The sequence below is a fragment of the Arachis ipaensis genome, chromosome B06 (genome assembly GCF_000816755.2).
Source record: "Arachis ipaensis cultivar K30076 chromosome B06, Araip1.1, whole genome shotgun sequence".
In the NCBI taxonomy this organism is placed as follows: domain Eukaryota; kingdom Viridiplantae; phylum Streptophyta; class Magnoliopsida; order Fabales; family Fabaceae; genus Arachis; species Arachis ipaensis.
The window spans coordinates 78,672,009-78,682,518 of NC_029790.2; positions in this window are offsets into that span (position 1 = coordinate 78,672,009).

Genomic DNA, 10,510 nt, shown 5'->3' on the forward strand with positions numbered 1-10,510 from the left:
ACTTACTTGTAAAAATATGTTAATTAACACATTTAGACATTATATGAAAAATAAAAATAAAATAAATATAGCGCTTTAGTGTGTTGGGTTATTTGTGTATGGTTATGCATGGATGGAACGTTCTGCTACGTTTTATATACATACATACTTGAAAAGCAAGCTATCAGTTCTGTGGCTCTGCCCCTGAACATGCAATGCATCCAGCCTTTCTGATTGTCAGAGTAGAGAAGACTGAGATTCTTACCACCATTAACGTTACTATACTATACTATACGTGCCCCATCCAACCCCCTGCTCTTTCATTATTTTCCATCTTATTATTATCAGATTCAGACCACCCATGTCTTAAATATTAACTATTAAGCTCTTACTAGATATTCGTAGATATATACCTAATCATTCTGGAATTTATTTATTCTTTTTAACGAGTAAAGTTACTGAAAAAGTGAAAAGTAATCATGATGTTTTTTTGTTAAAAAAAACTTAAACGTATATATTATTCTTTCTGTCCAAGTCCTTCTTTTGATTGTTGTTTTTACGTCTAATGTATATAAAAATACTCGGTGACATATATTTATTATTTATTTAGTAAGTTACAAATTTTAGACAAATATAATGACACATAATGATATACACTTGTATATTTAGTATTTTGTTAGAAGATTAAAATGCAAATATTAAACATAAAACATAAAAATTTTATTATACTTACGTTAGCAAGGGGGGGAAACACAGGGACGGGTAGGGTTCACGTAGTTGACAAGGATCCACGGGTTTGGAACAGGGAAGAGTATCGACGGTTGGAACATGAGTCTTTCTCCATTTTTGTGGATAATCTTCCAAAAGATATCTCAAAGAGGGAGCTGTTTCATTTGTTTAACTGGACTGGTCGCATCAACGATATTTACCTATCCCGGAAATATAAGAATGGTGACATCTATATGTTTGCGTTTATACGGTACACGACGAGAGGAGGGGCGTTGAAAGCCATGACAGAAATGAATCGAATGAGACTACGAGGGAAGGTTATAATGGTACAGGAGGCAAAATACAGAAGAACTTCTGACACCACATATGTCAAAAAGGGACGGGTTGAAGACGATCAGCACCACCGATCGAAACCAGAGCCAATGAGGGAAGAAGATACCGAGCGCCAATTGTCGAATGCGAATGAATTACCACCAAAGGAAACGGTAAGGAGCACGCTATGTAAAAGTGATACAAAAAACGTGGAAGTTGCAATGGTGCCAGGAAACTTGGAATGGCTGCAGAGAAGCCTTGTGGGTGCAACATTGGAGCCTATTAACTTCAACTCGTTGAGGAAAATGTTGGCAATTTTCCTACCTTCTGTGGTCCGCGTTCGGGAAATGGGAGCTTGCAAAGCGCTCCTGACCTTTGATAGTGTTATGAGTGCGGATGAGGCATATACCTTCAATTTGAATTTCCTTCTACAAACTTTTCACAGGGTTTGGAAGTGGAATGAGTCGGAGCGTTGTGAATCTCGTAGGGTTTGGCTGGAATGCTTCGGTGTTCCGCTGGCTGCGTGGTCTGCGGATACTTTCAAACTAATAGGAGGACAGTGGGGAGCAGTTGTTACATGTGCTAAGGAGACAGAATTGTGCAACACATTCACGTCAGGCTGGGTCCTGATTGACACGTGTGTCATGAACGTAATCCAAGAGAGGATTCATATTACAGTTGGTTCAGGTGGCTATGACGTCTTGGTGAAGGAGGGTGGTTGTGATGTGCGTGACAGGCAGTGTCAGGGGTCGTTTACTGATAATGATGCTATAAACGGTGAGATCTTGAACAGTGTTATCAACAAGCCAACCTCCGGAACGGGTGTAGGGCCGAGCCGGCAGCTAGATTCACCAAACATGGACAACCAAGATGACGGGCTGATGATGGTGGTGCATCGGGGAGAGGAGGAGGATAAGGGCAGATTAGTAATTTCTAGCGATATTTTGAATGAATGGAATAAATGCAGTGCAAATCAAAATCACGGAAAATCTGCAACGTATCACTCGGTTAATGACTGTAATCAAGGAATAGTTGTTTCTGATGGTGAAAACGGTGCGAGTAATGAGGCTGATTCGGCCAAAACAGTTACATGTGAGTATGGTTTGTTCTATAATGGGCTGGAAAAGTCTAATGGGCTGACAAGGACCACTATTAAGGAAAATAAAAAAAAGAAGGTGTTCCTAAAGAAGGCTGGGCTAAGGAGGAAATACTCCTTTCAAATGGAACTTGGAAGCCAAATGGGCTGGGCTTCAACGGGTGCTGGGCATGATCCGGATGGGGAGGGGGGCTCCGTTGCAGTAGTTGGTGGATCGAAATTGGGCTGGCCTTCCTCCAATTCCGGACTAGACCCGGTTGGGAAAGGGGACTTGCTGCTTCTCCTTCCTCCTGCGCAGCGCCTGACGGATCTTGTTGACGGGACCTCTTTCGGGGGGCTTGACGAGCGCGGGCTGGGAGATGCCGATAGGGGGAACCGGCGGGCAGCAGCTCCGGAAAGGCACCTGCACAGAAGCGATGAGATCGCTGGAGATGGAGAGGCTGTCGGGGCCGGTAGCGCCACTGGGAAGGGCATCCCGTTCGAACAGGACGTGGGCCAGGGAACAAGTGGCGGTGCGATACAGATGGTGGTTGACGCAGCTGCCGATGGGAAGGGGCATGAGGTTGAGGTGGAAGGAGAGTTACATGCGGCCCAGGACCCAGTTTGTGGTGCGACGTTGGGATGCGGGGACCAAGTGGTTGAAGCATGTGCAGATCGTGTGAATGGTGGGAACCGAGATGATAGAGGTGGTTCTAATGGCAGGTCAGTGGAAAGTACTGGAGGCACAAGACAAGAGCAGCCTGATGGTGAGCAAGATGATGGGGGCAATGACTCTTAGTGCCTAGAGGACCAGATTTTAGAGAACAAATTAACTTGGGAACTGGCCAGGGAATCAGGAGCTGTGTTATGCGATGAAGAAGACGACATAATGGCCATCCTTCAGGCACAGAATGAAGAACTAGCACGTAAGAGGAAAGTGGCAAAACAGAAGGCAAAGATGAGACGGTGCAGGCCCAAAACTAAAAAACAGGTGTGTAAAATCAGTGCTAAATGAATTTCAGCTCTTGGAATGTTAGGGGGTTAAGGGGTGACGGAAAAATGAGAATGGTGAAGGAATTAAAAAATAAACATAAATTGAGTATGGTAGGCTTGATTGAGACTAAACAACAGGTTATGACGAGGTTTGACGTGGGGAGAATTTGGGGAGATAGTGGGGCAGGGTGGGAATATGTAGGCTCAGACGGTGCATCTGGTGGTCTTTTATTGATATGGGATGAAATATTTTTTAAACTGAATAACTGTTATAAGGGAGAGAGATGGTTATGCGTGGAAGGTATTTTGCTGAAGAATAATTTTCATTGTGCTTTTTTCTTAGTCTATGGTGCGCATAGTAGGGAAGAGAAGAGTCATGTGTGGGAGGAGTTAAGTTACATTGCCGGCCTATGTCAGGTTCCTTGCTGCTTCATGGGAGATTTTAATGAGATTGTGAATGTGGAAGAACGGAAAGGTACTGTTAGTTTGCCTCTGTCTGCAGATGATTTCAGGAGTTGGATCCAAGACATGCACCTTGTGGATCTGCCACTTACGGACCGCAAGTTTACGTGGTTCCGTGGCCGTTCATGTAGCCGGATTGATAGAGCTATGGTTAGTGTAGAATGGTTGGAGAAGTTCCCTGAGACCCGGTTAAGGGGCGGACCTCGGGGCCTGTCAGATCACTGTCCGATCATTGTGGAAGATAAAAGGATGAGGGGAGGGCCCAGGCCTTTTCGAAGTCTTGATTCTTGGTTTACACATGAAGGCTTTCTCAGAATGGTCAAGGAGGAATGGCGAAGTTTAGGGGAATTGGAGTTTACAAAGAAATTGAAGGCCTTAACGGGCCCTTTGGGAAGGTGGCATAAGGAGAATTTTAGTGAGATGGATAAAAAGATCGCGAAGCTGGAGGAAGAGATTAAAAAGGTGGATGATATGGTAGGTAATGGAGTTTATGATGGGACTATCGAGGCCAGAAGGAAGGCATTAGTCACATGCTGTGAGAGGTGGTATGTGAGGAAAGAAATTCACTGGAAACAAATGTCTCGGTCTCGGCAAGCAAAGGATATGGACAGAAACACAAGGTACTTCCACCATATAGCGTCCGCACGACGGAGGAACAACCGGATTGAGGCTCTGATTGTTAATGGCAGACTGGTAAGGAACCAAGCTAGGATCAAAATAGCTATTAGAGAGTTTTATAAAGAGTTGTATCATCAGGAGAGTTCTCCCAGGTTGGCGTTCAGAGATGGTCTAGTAGAAAGGATAGAGGAGGGAGAATCTGTAACCTTGGAGGCAATGCCGTCGGCGGAGGAAATCAGAGAGGCAGTGTGGGATTGTGAGTCATCAAAGGCGCCAGGCTGTGATGGGTACAACATGAACTTCATTAAGAAGTGCTGGGTTGAGATTGGGGCAGAATTTACGGCAGCAGTGATGAGCTTCTTTCAGACGTCTAGGTTGCCGACAGATTCCAACATTACATGGGTGGCGTTGGCCCCTAAGTTCATTGGCGCGAAGGAGATTAAAGACCTCAGACCTATTAGTATGGTTGGTTGTGTATACAAGGTTGTTTCGAAGATTCTAGTCAGGAGAATGAGAGCAGTGATGCCAAGGCTGGTAGGGGAGACTCAGAGTGCTTTTGTGAAGGGTAGGAAAATACATGATGGGGCTCTGATAGCGTGTGAAACAGTGGACTGGCTTAAAAGGAGGAAAAAGGAGGCGGCGATTATCAAGCTAGACTTCCAAAAAGCGTATGACAGAGTTAAGTGGAGTTTTGTGGATATTGTGCTGGAAAAGATGGGGTTTGGGAGCAGGTGGAGAGCGTGGATTAGGGAGTGCGTGACCACAGCTACTATGTCGGTTCTGATTAATGGATCGCCATCGAAACCGTTTAAAATGGAAAGGGGCTTGAGACAAGGCGACCCACTTTCTCCGTTCCTGTTTGTGTTGGTTGTGGATGTTTTGCATAGAATGGTTGGTGAGGCTGTCAGGAACGGACGTATCACTCCATTGGTGGTTGGCCGAGACAGGGTGGAGCTATCCCACCTACAGTTTGCTGATGATACAATTTTGTTCTGCCCCCCTGAAGATGAGACAATGAAAAATTACAAGCGACTGCTGCGATGCTTTGAATTGATGTCAGGACTCAGTATCAATTTCGACAAGTCCAGCTTGATTCCTATTAATTGTGACGAGCAGTGGGTACGCAGTATGTGTAGAATGTGGGGTTGTAAGGAAGCTAACCTACCTGTGAAGTACCTTGGAGTCCCCTTAGGAGCTAATCCAAGGCTGGTTAAGACCTGGAAGCCTATCATTGATAAAGTGGAGGAGAAACTAAGTCTTTGGAAAGCAAAGGTGCTAAGCAAAGCGGGCAAGTTGGTGCTCATCAAATCAGTCTTGAACAGCCTTCCCGTATACTACTTGAGCCTCTATAAGATGCCGAAGGCAGTTGCCCAAAAGTTGATTTCCCTGTAGAGAAGATTTCTATGGAGCAAGGAGGATGTGAGGCATGGCATGGCGTTGGCAATGAGGATGGGAGGCATGGCATGGCGTTGGTGAGATGGGAGTTAGTGCAGACCCCTAAAAAGTTAGGCGGGTTGGGTGTCGGAGATGCTATGCTCCGTAACACTGCCTTATTGTTTAAGTGGTGGTGGCGCTTTGCCAAGGAGGAGTGTCCGCTTTGGAAGAAGATAGTCTGTTCCTGTAATAATTTGAGGCCGAATGAGTTACTATCCACTCAAGTGCTGCCTACAAGAGGAGGCCCATGGAAGGATATTTGCCATTTGCAAATTAAGGAGCAGCACTTGAGGGATAAGATGATCACTGGCTTGGCCATGGAAATTGGTGATGGACGTCGGACTCGTTTTTGGGAGGATATTTGGTTACAGGGTGGTCCCTTGAAAGATCGGTTCCCTAGGCTTTTCTCTGTTTCAAACCAATGTGGCTCGGTCATTGGGGATTGCGGGTTTTGGGATGGGTTAGAGTGGGTTTGGAACTTCCAATGGAGGCGTGAGCTATTCCAATGGGAGCTAGACCTTCTGAGTCAGCTGCATGATACTCTGAGACCTGTTAGGCTAGTGAATACTAGAGAGGATAGGGTCGTGTGGAAATTTGATAGGCTTGGTATTTTTTCGACTAACTCATTTGTACAGGTGCTACAAGAAGGAGTGCTATCTGAGGAGGTCTCCAGCTACAGCTTCACAAAGACGGTCTGGAAAGGGTTAGTTCCACCAAGAGTAGAGCTTTTTGTTTGGTTCGTCTTGGTGGGCAGGATGAATACCAAGGACCGGCTGAGTAGATTCGGGATTATTAGCCAGGACGATACGAGGTGTATTTTATGCACGAAGGATGTAGAGCAGGTCAATCACTTGTTCCTTGGATGTGATTTTGCTTGGCAGGTGTGGAATGCTTGGGTATCTGTCTTTGGCCGACCTTGGACTTTTCCGAGGATGATGAAGGACCACTTTCTAAGTTGGACAGAGGGCCTGCGTGGGAAAGAGGCTCGCCATCAGCGTATGCGGTGCTTCTGTGCGATCATCTGGCACATTTGGATGGAGAGAAATAGGAGGATTTTTAAGAATCAAACTAAAGGCGTAGAAGAAATTATCCATATGACCAGGCTCAGCTATAACGAGTGGCGAGGTGAACTTTCCAACTGTTGCTGATGGCTAAGCCAGAGACGACATGCGAGTTTACTCTTTGGTTGTTAGTTTTTCTAGAGTGATTCCTTTTATTTGTTTTCTTTGTCGCTCAATGCTCCACCTAGTGTGTTGAGCTCCCTTACTTTCAAAAAAAAAAACCACCTTTTTCATAAGGCTGAAGTTTTGGACTTTGGTGAGACCGTGAGATATTCTATTCAGATTTCCGTTTTCAATAATTCTGCCTCCTCTCCTCTCTCTCGCGAATTATATTACATGTTCAATGTGTAAGTTCTTTCTCCTTCTTTTTTAAAAAAAAAATAAATAATGAAAAAATCATTGTTGACTACTTAAATACTTATTAGTTTTTTTCTTTGTGTGCAAATATTAAAATTTCTATCAATCTTAAACCTTAATTAGAGAAACTCATAAAAGAAGCTTAATATATACACTTGTATTTATCACAACCGACTCCCATAGAAAATAACAAAATGGCGGAAGCATATAAGTTCGGAAAAAAAAAAATCAACACTTATACGAATAAGGGTCTTAAATTCTAAAACAATAGCAATAACAAAAACAAAAGAGAGACAGCCTTGCATTGGCAAATCAAAAGAAAAAAAAAAGCGATGGGCTTAGGTAAACGATAAAATCAGATGGGGCCGAAAAGCTTTATTAGTTAATTATTTTAGTTTTGAAAATCTTGGTTCTTAAAATTTGAAGGGTAAAGAGAAAAATCCAAAAAATTAGGATATATATTACCAAAGGCCTACTGCGTAAACAAAATAAAATTACACATATCTCCTTTATACTATAAAGGAGATAGACGTAATCGTATGACGTTTGTACACGTAGTATATAATATCCTTATCTCATTTATAATGTAAACGAGATACGTGCAATTTTATTTCGTTTACACTGTAAACGATATAAACGAGAAAAAACTAAACACGGCCTATGTAAACAATTCGTTTACAGCGCCATTTGGATAGATTTTTTATCCATTTCTTCAATTTTTTTTCAACTTCTATCATCTTCTAAATATATTATCAACTTATTCGGTGATAAAAAAATAGATTTGGGCTTAGGAGTTTTATCACAACAGATAAGGATTATTCAGTAAATGGCATATCCAAAGACACAGCGAAAACATAAAAGATAGATAAAAATTTTCCTACTAGACCTATAAAAAACCTGTTCTTAACAATCTAGGTCACTGGAAGGATTTTTCTATTAGACCTCTAAGAAACTTGTTCTTAGCAACCTAGGTCACCGGAAGGGTTTTTCCTACTAGCCCTTCAAAGAACCGGTCCTTGACAACCTAGATTAGAGGGATGAAAATTGAATCACTCAATTTTCTCCATGCAACAAGCAAAGCAAATCACTCAACTCATTTAATCACACTAAAAAACGTGTTTTTTAGCAACTAAAATGTATTCATCAAAAGTTGTGTAAATGGTATCACCAAAGGTGTTTAAATAGGCTCCTAAAAAACTAACTAAAAGATAAGATAAGATTTTTTAAAATTTAAATCAGATTTGATCTTAATGGATTAGATCAGATTTGATTTTAAATTTAAAATTTTTAAAAATACTACTAAACAAATCAAATTTAAAACAAATCTTCTAACAAACTTTAACCGTATAAAAAACTAAAACAAAATTCTAAAATTTCAAAATTTAATGATAAATTATATCTCCCACTGAATTTGGAAAGCATTTTTGGGCTTCTTACTGTGCCCAATAGGCCTTGTGAGCTACCGCCATTTTAGCACCACTGTTTTTTTTAGACGAGCTCTTGGTCTCCTTGATGTCCAGGATCGACATGGTATAATTCTTCTAGTATTCAGATCCTTGAATATGACAAGATTACCATTCTGTCCCTTGTCTCTAACATGACGAAATGTCTTCCTGAGCATCATATAATCCTCTTCCTCTTCAAAAAGATTGGTCCTCGAATCTTGAATGAGAAGCTCTTCCTCAATCATTTTTTTTTGCAGACACTGACTTTAAGATAGGATAATTGCAGAAACAGAATTAAATCATTTTTTTTCTTTTTTTTTTACTTTAAGGTGAATTTATAGAAATTAAAGAGAAAAAAAATAAAAAGACTAAACAAGACCCATGGAACGTGTAGATAAATAAGAATTTACCTATGACCTGTAATTGATACCAGATGATAAAAAAATAGATTTGGGCTTAGGAGTTTTATCACAATAGATAAGGATTATTCAGTAAAAGGCATACCCAAAGACACAGTGAAAACATAAAAGATAGGTAAAGATTTTTCTACTATACCTCTAAAAAACCTGTTCTTAGCAACCTATGTCACTGGAAGGGTTTTCCTACTAAACCTCTAAAAAACTTGTTCTTAGCAACCTAGGTCACCGGAAGAGTTTTTCCTACCAGACCTTCAAAGAACCTGTCATTGACAACCTAGATCAAAGGATAAAAATTGAATCACTCAATTTTCTCCATGCAACAAGCGAAGCAAATCACTCACCTCACTTAATCACACTAAAAAATCGTGCTTAAAAGCAATTGAAATTTATTCATCAAAAGTTGTGTAAATGGTCTCACCAAAGGTGTTTAAATAAGCTCCTGACAAACTAACTAAAAGATAAGATAAAATTTTTTAAAATTTAAATCAGATTTGATCTTAATAGATTACGTCAGATTTGATTTTAAATTTAAAATTCCTAAAAATACTACTAAACAAATCTTCTAACAAACTTTAACCGCATAACAAACTAAAACAAAATTCTAGAATTTCAAAATTTAATGATAAATTATGTCTCCCCTGAATTCGGAAAGCATTATTGGACTTCTTGCTGTCCTGACTTAACCCAATAGGCCTTGTGAGCTACCGCCATTTTAGCACCACTGTTTTTTGAGACGAGCTCTTGATCTCCTTGATGTCCAGGATTGGCATGGTATAATTCTTCTAGTATTCAGATCCTTAAATATGACAAGCTTACCATTCTGTCCCTTGTCTCTAACATGACGAAAATGCCTTCCTGAGCACGTATCATTCGGCGAGCATGGCACGCGCATATGCACATGATCCGGACATCAACCGACTGAACGCGACATGGCACATTGCGGAGACAGCTGACTTTGAGGTTAGTGATGTTTTCTGATCTTTCTATTTATGTTAGAGTATGTATATGTAGCCATATTTAGGGTACTTTTATAAAATTAGTATACAACACATGCTTGGTGGATGAATATATTGTTAGAAAGGATTGATAGGGTATAATTTTAGATATTAGTTAAATTAAATTTTTAAATAAATGTTATTCATTTTTTTTTTATTTAAAGTAACTTGTTAGATTGATATTAGGTGATTAAGTTGTTAATCATTTAAGCAGTTAAATTAATTTGTTATGTGAATGTTTAATGGAAGTTTTTTTGTGTTAACTTTGATAGCTTTATATTTTTGTACATTTCTTATTCAATTTTTTATTCTTTTATCAAAGGCATTGCCTGCTTTTTCCCAGGCGAGTGAGTCACACTTGCTCCACTGGACACCATTATCTTATACCTGAAGGAGGCTGCCTTCGGTGATGCAGTGCCACTCAAGGACTTCGTATTTAACAACTCTCTGATTACGATATTCGTTGAGCGCTGGCATCCTGAAATCCACATTTTCTACCTGTCATGGGGTGAGTACACCATCACCCTGTAGGACGTTGCGTACCACCTCAGGTTACACGTGCATGGAGAGCCAGTGGACAGGTGCTTCGGTTATTTTCACACATGGTATGAGCTGAGACCTAGCAGTTGGT